Source organism: Monodon monoceros, unplaced genomic scaffold (genome assembly GCF_005190385.1).
Source record: "Monodon monoceros isolate NGI ecotype Baffin Bay Population unplaced genomic scaffold, NGI_Narwhal_1 Super_Scaffold_9, whole genome shotgun sequence".
Lineage (NCBI taxonomy): Eukaryota > Metazoa > Chordata > Mammalia > Artiodactyla > Monodontidae > Monodon > Monodon monoceros.
Window position 1 is genome coordinate 35861665 of NW_021703786.1, and position 10000 is coordinate 35871664.

A 10000-nucleotide genomic window follows, 5' to 3' on the forward strand; every position below is an offset into this window, starting at 1 on the left:
GAGGTATTCATGGAGTATACAGTTAACTCTTGAACAAGGCAGGGGTTACGGGGTGCCAACCCACCATGCAGTTAAAAATCTGAGTATAATTTATAGTTCATGCTCCCTATCTGTGTCTCCTCTGTGTCGACGGCTCCTCTGCATCCCGGGGTCCTCCCATCCGCAGATTCAACCAACCACGGATCATGTAGTACTGTAATGTTTACTACTGAAAAAAATCCTTGTCTAAGTGGACCCATGCAGTTCAAACCCGTGTTGTTCAGGGGTCAGCTGTAGTTTGGGTTGCACTCGCATGTGTGCTTGTGTGTACACATTACATATAAAAGCTTTTGATTTGGGCACGTCCGTGTAGTAGCTGAGTATGGATAGTAACTAGCTCTCAAGTCATACGTTCAAGTTCACAAATAAACACAAATGTGTATCATTTAATCCCCACTGATTAATGTGTGTGTGTATACATATATATTAAACAAGAAGGACTCACACCAAAAGACAGCACTTACACCTGCATGGTGGGATTACAGGTTATTTTTATTTCCTTCTTATGCTTATCTGCACTTTGTAAATGATCTACAATGAACGCACTTTCTAGGGCCAGCAAGGAAAGCCACGCTTTACTGCATAATCAGTACTACGGCATCGGCTTGAAAGGATGCCGCCCCTATGGGGATTAAGTGCCGGGCCTCTCTTTACTAATGACTTAAACAAAAGGATGGAGGCTGTGCTCATCAAATCCTCACATGATGCTAAACTTGGTGGAGTGGCTCCCGCTCAGAAAGCCAAGAATCAAGTTCAAAACAACCACGACAAATTGAAAACACGACCCTACAAAAACCGGATGGAACTCAACAGTACCATTAGACAGGGATCTATTTCGGGCTGAAAGCGGCCACCACATGTGGAGGATGAAGACAGGACCAGCTCCCAGTGGGTCACCGACACCAGGTGAGCACCCACTAGGTGCTTTACCCTGAGCTACGGATCAGGGCCAGACACGGGGATGGAGAGGAAGGCCCAGTGGGGATTGCTGTCCAAGGGGCCACAGACTCCCAACAGAGTGGTCTGGCATGAAGAATAACTCCCGGTTTGCTACAGGGAAGGGTCTTTGAAATCTAGTACCGCCACCATGTGACCTCGCCACATGGGGATGTCATCTGTCCCCTGCCAGGCTGGGGGACACTTCAGTGTCCCATCCCTGTGTAGGAGGCACTCTGGGGCCTGCAGTGTGGAAGCAGAAAAGTTAGAAGTTCTGGGACGTTTTACAGGTTTATGGGGACCATCAAATAGAACATTTGAATCTGAACCATCTCCAAAAAGCCCATCCTGGAAAGTCCGGGGCATCTGGTCGTAGTCAACAGAGCACCTCGCCTTCTTCAAAGCCGGCTGGATTCCACACGCATAAAAGGCCCGTGACATGCCCCGGCCCCCAAGTTCTCCAGCTTCTCGAGTCCGCATTCGTCAGCTCCTCATTAGGCCGCTGCGTTGGGTCTGTGTCACCCTCCTGAAAGGGCTTTGGGGAGGTTGGAGAGTGTCCAGCAAGAGGCACAGAAGTGATCAAAGCAGTGGAAACAAGGGCCTGTGAGGCAAGCTTAAAGGAATTGGAACCATTTCTCTTGGAAAAAGCCAGGGAGAGCCTGAATAACTCAACTCCAGAAACAAACCGCACAAACCCCACGTTAGCCTGACTGTCTTCCATCGATGGCTTTCATCCAAGGGCCCGACCGGAAGCAATCCCAAGAGCTCCTAATCCCAAGTAATCCCATGACTAGAGCTCCTGGTCATGCACGTAGGATGCTCCAAGCTTTCTGCTAAGAGCTTTGCGTAGTCATCATCTCATTTCATCATCGCGACAGTCCTGTGACAGCCCTGCCTGTAAATGAGGTCCAGCACAGAAGTTATGTAACTTGCTTCAGTTCTTGCTGGGATCCAGCTCCAGCAGTCAGTCTCACGCTGTTTCAGACTATCTTCCAATAGCAAAGGTTCTTTCTGGTGCCCTTTACGAGAACATCCTCATTCACATTGTATGGCATGAAACGTGTGGGTGACTGCTAGCGAGGAAAACTTGCGAAATGACAGAAGGTACTGGGCTGTCACCAGATTCGGTTTCAACAATGCACGCTATACAACCACGTGATAAATACAACCACGTCCCCCTACGCTACATCTGGAGTTACAGGCCGAATTGTGCCCCTGTCCCCCCGCCCACAATTCGTATATTGAGGTCCTAACCCCCAGGACCTCAGATCATGACTGTTTGGGGACGGCTCCTTTAAAAAGGTCATTAAGGTAAAAGGAGGTCATTAGTGTGGGTCCTAACCCAACATGACTGGTGTCCTTCTAAGAAGAGGAGATTGGGGCACAGACACAGAGGGACGACCACGTGAGGACGCAGGGAGAAAACGACCATCCGCAAGCCACGGAGAGGCCTCAGAAGAACCCTGGTGACACCTTGATCTTGGATCTCCAGCCTCCAGAACTGCGAGCAAATACATTTTTATTGTTTAAACCCCCCCAGCCTGTGGTACCCTGTGACGGCGGCCTCAGCAAACTAATACGCCGAGAAATTCTCAGCCAACCCCTTTTTCAGAAGAGGAAACCGTGTCTTGGAGGATCCGTGTCCACTGTGATGGAGGGAGCCTGCGGGGGAAAGAGATTCAAGCCCCTTTCCGCGACCCGGGTCCCGTCTTCTTTCCAGCATCCCCAGGAACACGGAGGAGAGAAAGAAAGCACGCGAATACTACACAGCACACACCAGATGTGGGCGGGGGAGGGTGTCAAACCTCGACTGGTCCAGGCTGTATTTCGATTCCACATTTCAGTGGATTCGCACAGAGTTTTTTTTTAATCAGTATATATCTTTAATTGAAGTATAGTTGATTTACTATGTTAATTTCTGCTGTCCAGCAAAGTGATTCAGTTACACACATATATACATTCTTTCTTTTATATTCTTTTCCATCCTGGTTTATCACAGGATATTGAATATATTTCCCTGTGCTCTACAGTAGGACCTTGTTGTTTATCCATCCTGTATATAAAAGCTTACATCAATTCGCAGAGAGTTTTAATAGCGAAGTTAGACATGGGATGGGGCAACCCTGTTTACTGAAAAAAAAAACCCAAAAAACAAACAGGGGCCAAGGACCTGGCAAGGCACACTTACAATGTAAGTCTGAAAAAGCTTCCCCGGCTCCTCTGGGGGGGATAATACAACAGATCAGAGTGTGGAAACACAAACCTGGCCCATCTCAAACTCCAGCAAAGTTCTTGCAGATCAAAGGACTCGCTGGCTATCGTCCTGCCAGGGAAGACGTGAATTAGGTGCTGGTAATTAGGCCTCCACTTAAGTGCAGGGCAACGATGACCACTGAGTAAAGAGCAATAGAGGGTTAATCCGCACACCCCAGCCTGGGCTCCCTGGGCCAACGTGGGAGATGGGGCTGGTGGGGACAGTGGCCCAGAGGGCTGGGGGCTCCGAAGGGACCAAAAGGCAACGAGGATCTGGCTGCCCCGGGAGGAATCTGGTTTCTGAATGGGTGTTGGGACGCGGCTGGGGGATTTGCTCACAGACCGTGGACCAGAGCAGCCGAGTCCTCTGATTTCTGCCCACTGAGGGTGTGGCCTATACATGACATAGCGATGGCTACCACCTATGGCACATGTGTGAGTACCAAGTACTTTATATCTGTTTTATCTTGAGGCATCCCTGATGTTCCAAGATATCCTTACTTTACGCGGAAAGAAACGGAAGCACAGAGAGGTCAAGTAACTAGTCAGAGGTCACACAGCTCATAAATAGCAAACCCAGGTCTTGAACCCTGGTCCACCTTGTTCCAAGGGCCCTGTCCTCTCCAATACGCTGTGGTTTCTCTTTCCCTACCGTCTCTTTGCTCTTCAGTCTTCCCAGTGTTCAGCCTGGTACTCGGTACTGAGCCCCACTCCATTCTGCCGGATCAGGTAATAGCCATGGTGAAACACGAACCAAAGCATCCAACTCCCCTTTGGACCAAAGTATTACTGAGTGTTCCTCAAAGTATCTGTTTTGGCACACTGCTCCTCAGAGAAAGGTTTCTGTGGTCAGATAGGAGCAGGGACTACGCCTTTGAAGGCACCCTCTTTGAGAACCACAAAGCACTTTGAAGGTAAAAGGCACAGAGGATGCCTGCCGTCCCGGGTCCCAGGGCCCAGCCAGGCCCCTGACTCCAGAGGAGCTCGGCCAATACTATACAAGTGAAAGAAGGAGTGACCGTCCCACTGGAAACTTCCACGAGGTTTAACACGGTAGGTTAGTCTGCTCAGGCTGCCGTAGCAAGACATCACAAACTGGGCAGCTTAAACAACAAAAATTTCTTTTCTCACTGTTCTGGAGGCTGGAAGTGCAAGGTCAAGGTGCCGGTAGGTTTGGTGTCTGGCGAGGGCAGATGGTCAGGTGGTGGTGGGAGGGGGAGGTGGGGGACAGTGGAGAGAGAGAGAAGGACAGAGACAGGGACAGAGAGACAAAGAGAGACAGAGAGGGAGGGAGCAAACCCTGTCACGTCTCTTCTTCTAAGGGCACCAATCCCATCACGAGGGCGCCCCCTTCATGTCTTAATTCCCTCCCAAAGGGGCATCTCCAAGTGCCTTCACACTCCAAGTGCCTTGGACATGAATTTGGGGGAGACACAGATATGTAGTCTATAACACAGATTGAAAAGGATTCTGTTTCTTTCCCGCCCCCCCCCTTGGAAATTGAGAAGAGGGGAGAGAAAGAGAGAGAAAGAGATTGATGGAAGATTGAATCAGCTCAACCTGCACACCGAGGGTAGGCACAAAATGACCTGACAAGGTGGCCACCTCCAAAGATGAGGGCAGGAACGAGGGAAAGCCAGTGAGTCCCTGTAAGGAACGAATCCCGCTGTTGCCCCATGCAGAGCCCATGGAGGGATGGCGGGTCCCTCTGCGGCAAACTTGGCGCCCCTTGTGCCCACAGAGGTTGGCAGGATGGGGGCTCAGGTCGTGGAGGTGCCCACAGTGCCCTGGGTGACGAGAGCTACAGGATCCTCGGTGAACCCCCATCTCTGGCTGCTGTTTCCCGGGGTGGGGAAAGCCTGGGATACCTCCCCCCAGAAAGTGCACTCAGGCAAGAGGAACAGGGTTCTCATCCCGCTTCCATGAACTTGACGCATCACGGATGCTCTGTCCTCAGAATTTCATCTGCTAAGTGACCCCCCGCCCATAAGTTCCCTTCAACAGTGGCATACGATACCATGATTCAGCATGGATCTAGGCGGGCTTGGAGCCCATCTGCCTGGAAGCCAAAAGGTCTGGCTCAGTGGGAAGGAGAAACCCACCTGGCCTCGCCTCCCCCCTCCGAAGCAGGAGCCCCATCCCGGTGGGCCCACGGCCTCACAGCAGAGCCAGTTTGGAATACTTTTGTTCCATTCATGGGCTTCTAATGGAACCAAGACCGGGCTATTTATATTTACAGATGGTGCAAACTTCAGTGAAACATCAAATGTGCCAGACTTTGTCAGGACAGAGCAACGTGAGGGAACTTGGCTGAGAGAAATCAGAGCTCCCCACTCAAGACTTCTTTCTGGACCCAAGATGCACAGGACCCTGAACAGGCAGGTGATGAGAAACGCCAGGATGCTGGACCCCTTGGACGGAGGGCGGCCCCTGCGACCTGGGGAGGAGAGCTGGTCCAGGCTTGTCTTGCTGGAGGACAAAATGGAATCATTGTCTCTTCCAACGTTCCTTCCGAGACAACTCGGGGGACCAGGCAGCAGGCGTTTCATCTCCAATCATTTTCAGCCAAGGGAAAAAAACAGATGGTAAATAGCACTGGAAAAAAACCTTTTTTGGAATTAATATTAATAAAAGATATGTGGGCGGCTCTGGCTGAATCCCAGGGAACCAGGGGATGAAGGGAGAAGGAGGCAAGGGGTAAGGCCAAGCCGACCGCTCCCCGAGGGATCCCCAGGGGGCCAGAGGGCAGGGTGGGTGGCGGGGCACCCTTGGGAGCCCAGCATCTGGCGGGGGCTGGAGCCCTCCAGCCATGAGGCGCCTGTTGAGGCCCTGAGCTCCGAGGAAGGGGACAGGACTGCCCGGTGCTCACAAGGAACACTGGCATACCTGGGCCCCGCTTCCAGGGTGCAGAGGGGGCATGCGGGGGTCCTCACCTCCCCGGCCCTCGCCAGCTCCTCTCGGCCAGTCCCCGTATCCACCTGTCAGCAAGTCCTATCGGCTGTCCACTGGCTGTCCAACTGTCTGTCCTCTGAGAGTCTGGATTCCACGTTCAAGCAGAGACACTGATCAGGCTCCTTCAGGATTTTTAGGTTTCATGGGGGAGGAAAGAGTGACAGGCAGTGGGTCCTGGGTGCGGAGGGGAAAGGGCAGGTTCCTGGGGACACTCGTTTATTCCACGAAAGCTCTGGAGCACGGTTAGGTGCTTGGGATTGTTCTAAGGAACAGAAGAGATGAGGGCCCTACCCTGCAGGACCTTCCAATCCAGCCAGAGAGAAGCAATCATCAAGCAGTGCACACTCACGTATATGTCAACGACTGTCAAGTTCGGTTAATCCATAGGAAGTGACAAATGATGACAGTGTCGTGAAAGAAAGAACAAGAATGCTAGGACAGCTTCCTGGGGGTGAGTCTGCATCGTGTTGATTAACAGTGTCTCCAAGCTTCCTTCTCCCCTTCATCCCAGGGTGGTATAAGCTTGGAGAAGAAGCTGGAAGAGGGTAGGCACCATAGGCATTAACACTGAAAAAATAAAGTTACCCAGCAAGACAGAAACCTCCACCTGGGACCACCACCTGCTGTCTTGTCTCTCTGATCTTGTTTCTTTCTTTGTTTTGGCCTATAGAAAGCTCAAGATGGAAGCATGGTTCACCTCCAGCGACAACCGTGAAGGGTTTCACGCGATGTCTCTTTCTGAAGTAATCTCGTTCCCAGCTCTAGCGTTTCTTCCCTTCTGTGTCATTTCCCTCGTGGGATATTTTTAAGTTGTATTTTATCTTATTATACACGTGTGCCCCCTTTTTGGTATGCTGCTTTGAAATCCTTTCTGAAACCCAGCAGAGAAAATATAAACAAAACAGGATGCATATTGATGGGGTTCAGTTAAGACCAAAAAATCATCCTTGTTTTCTGTGATTCGAGATGGATCATAAACCAGAAGGTAAACGTTGCCAGAAAGAACATTATTGGGAGAATTGATGAAATCAGAATATGGACTATGGACTGTAGATTGGGTAAAAGCCTTGTTTGAATGGAAATTTCCCAAATTTGGTAATTTACTGTGGTTACAGAAGAGAATGTCCTTGCTCTTGGGAAATGCACCCTAAAAAGGGTAAAGAAGTATGATATCTGCCACCTCCTCTCAAATGGCCCAGAAATGGGGAGAAAAAAACGTATATGTATTTATATACATTTATATACAGACGTCTTTTTGTATGTATATATAAGTGTATATCTATATATAGTGAGAGAGAGAGAAAACAGGGAAAGAGGAAAGATTACAATCTCATTCCTGAAAACTGAAAGCATTTGTACATCTAAGTGAATTTGCCTCGCAATTTTAATTACAGTGGGTGTCCTTTTAAAAGGGGATCTCAAAAGACAGATTTCTTCTTGCTTTCAACGCTGCCTGTCTCCTTCTGCCCTCTCCCTGAGGACTCTCACCGCCCCTACCCACGAATCGCTAGAAGAAGACTGCATTTTGGAGCGATTCCGGGAAGAATTGTTTTCAGATAATTAGGCATGGTCTGCAGTTGCCTCTGGCATCGGTGTAGATACAAAAATCCCATCTGGATGATCAGCAAGTGTTTAAGCTTTGAAACTTTTTCTTCTGGAGGCTTTTATTAATCCACTGGGGAAACGCCTCCACCTTTCTCTCCGAGCTCCCACTTCTTGTCATTTGCAATCCAGCCACTTTGGGCTTCAGAAGAGAGAGTGTTGCCAGCGAGGGTCATAGCAGGCTTTCTCGAATCGGAAATCAGCCCTTTCCACTGACTCAGCTGCACTCCAGCCCAGCACCCCCCCTCCCCCCACCCCTCTCCCCGCCCCCGCACTCCAGGCAAGATGCGCTTGGGTGGAAAGCTCTGGCAGACACTGCTGAGAGCCCACCTGTACCTGTTATTCAGGAACGCTCAGAGCAGGATGCTGTGGACCTTCTCTTCACCCCCTGCCCCTACTCCTGAGCCATCAAGACTCCAAGACAAGGAAACGACCCTTCTAAGAAGACCTTCCGGGGCTTCCCTGGTGGCGCAGTGGTTGGGAATCTGCCCGCCAATGCAGGAGACACGGGTTCGAGCCCTGGCCTGGGAGGATCCCACACGCCGCGGAGCAACTGGGCCCGTGAGCCACAACTACTGAGCCTGCGCGTCTGGAGCCTGTGCTCCGCAACGAGAGGCCACAAGAGTGAGAGGCCCGCACACTGCGATGAAGAGTGGCTCCCGCTCGCCGCAACTAGAGAAAGCCCTCGCACAGAAACGAAGACCCAACACAGACAAAAATAAATAAATAAATAAATTTATAAGAAGACCTTCCGCTCTGGCGATGTCCCTGCCATCCTATCCTGTCTTCAGACCACGGGGCGGACACCCAGTGCCCCCCAACGGGGCTCAAGCCCAGTTCAGGGACTTCAGCCTGTGTCCAGCCAGTGGAAGTGGTTACACTGGCCCCTCTCCTTGGCCAAGGCTCGGCAGGGCGGCCTCCTTACGTATCTGCCTTCCTCTGACCACGGACCCTCTCACCCTCCTGCAGGCCCTGCTACCCTGCACTTGCCGGGTGGATGGTGGGGTGGCCCCCATTCAGTGACCGTCCTTCTCTCCGAGTCTCCAAGTTGTGGGCAAGCTGTGAGCCTGACTTGTTTAGTCCGCAGCCATGCCCGTGTGATCTGATCAGGGGTCAGTATAGTCCACGTCTATGGGGAGGAGAGGCAGAGAAAACATGGTGATGGCAGGACGGCCTCCAGTGAGTAAAAACCGTGATGCGAGCACAGAGACACAAAGCGATTTTTCTCTCAGCGCCCAGCAGCGTCTCTTTATCCCCGTGGCCCATTCGTTTGCTCTTTTCAGCTCTCTCCTTCAAACCCTCTCTTTCCCACAGCTCAAAGTGGCTTTCGAAACCGGAGCTCTTTAACCCTGACAATCAGGCAGCCGACGATGACCGTGATCAGCCCCAGAGCAGAGGAGCTGAGCCCCGGCCAAACCAGGGGCTTGTGCCTGGGACACGTGGGCCCCCCGCCCTACGGGAGCTCCCGGCAAGGGTGGGAGGGAAGCCCGGAAGCCCGGCTTCCGGTTCGGGTGGAGAAACTGGGGCGGAGCCGGTGGGTCACCGGGGCTCGGGGGTTCTCCAGCCAGGAGCAGCGATGGCCGTGGGCCAGGGTTGAGACCTTGAGCTTTGCTCCATCTCCCGGCCCAGCCCCTGGCTCTGTCCTCTCCCCACCCACCCTGCCCCTGACACCCTCACGTGGCCCTCAAACTGCCCAGGCCCTCCAGCAGGGAACAGAGGCCCGGGTTCAAGTCCCCTCGTAACCACCTTCCAGCTGGGTTTACCTGGATGTCTCTGGGCAGGTGGGGTGTCTGACCTCATAACGTGGTCCTTCCTTCACCTGCCCAAGCTGGTCCCGCTCTTACTCTTAAACCAGTGGGTGTTTATTTTCCCTGCAGCCTCTCTGCTCTCAACCTACAACCTAGCTTATACTGAGGTTTGTGTAGGCAAAGGGTGACTGTGGTCCCCCTTCCAGGGAAAATGTTTTCTTTTAATTTAGACCTTGTGGCGGTATGTAAGGGGCTAAGGGGATGACAGTCGGCGTTTAGGAAGGGGGTTGAAGGATGTGTTAGGACAATCCACTTCCCCACCCCATCATCACAATGGCGACCAGGCCCACCAGAGTAATTACAATTCACTGCTGGGCGCCAAGCTCATCCTGACCCATACCATTTAAGATAGGTTGGCATTTCCCATGTTATAAATGACGAGTCTGAGACTTGAGATGTTGCAGTAACTC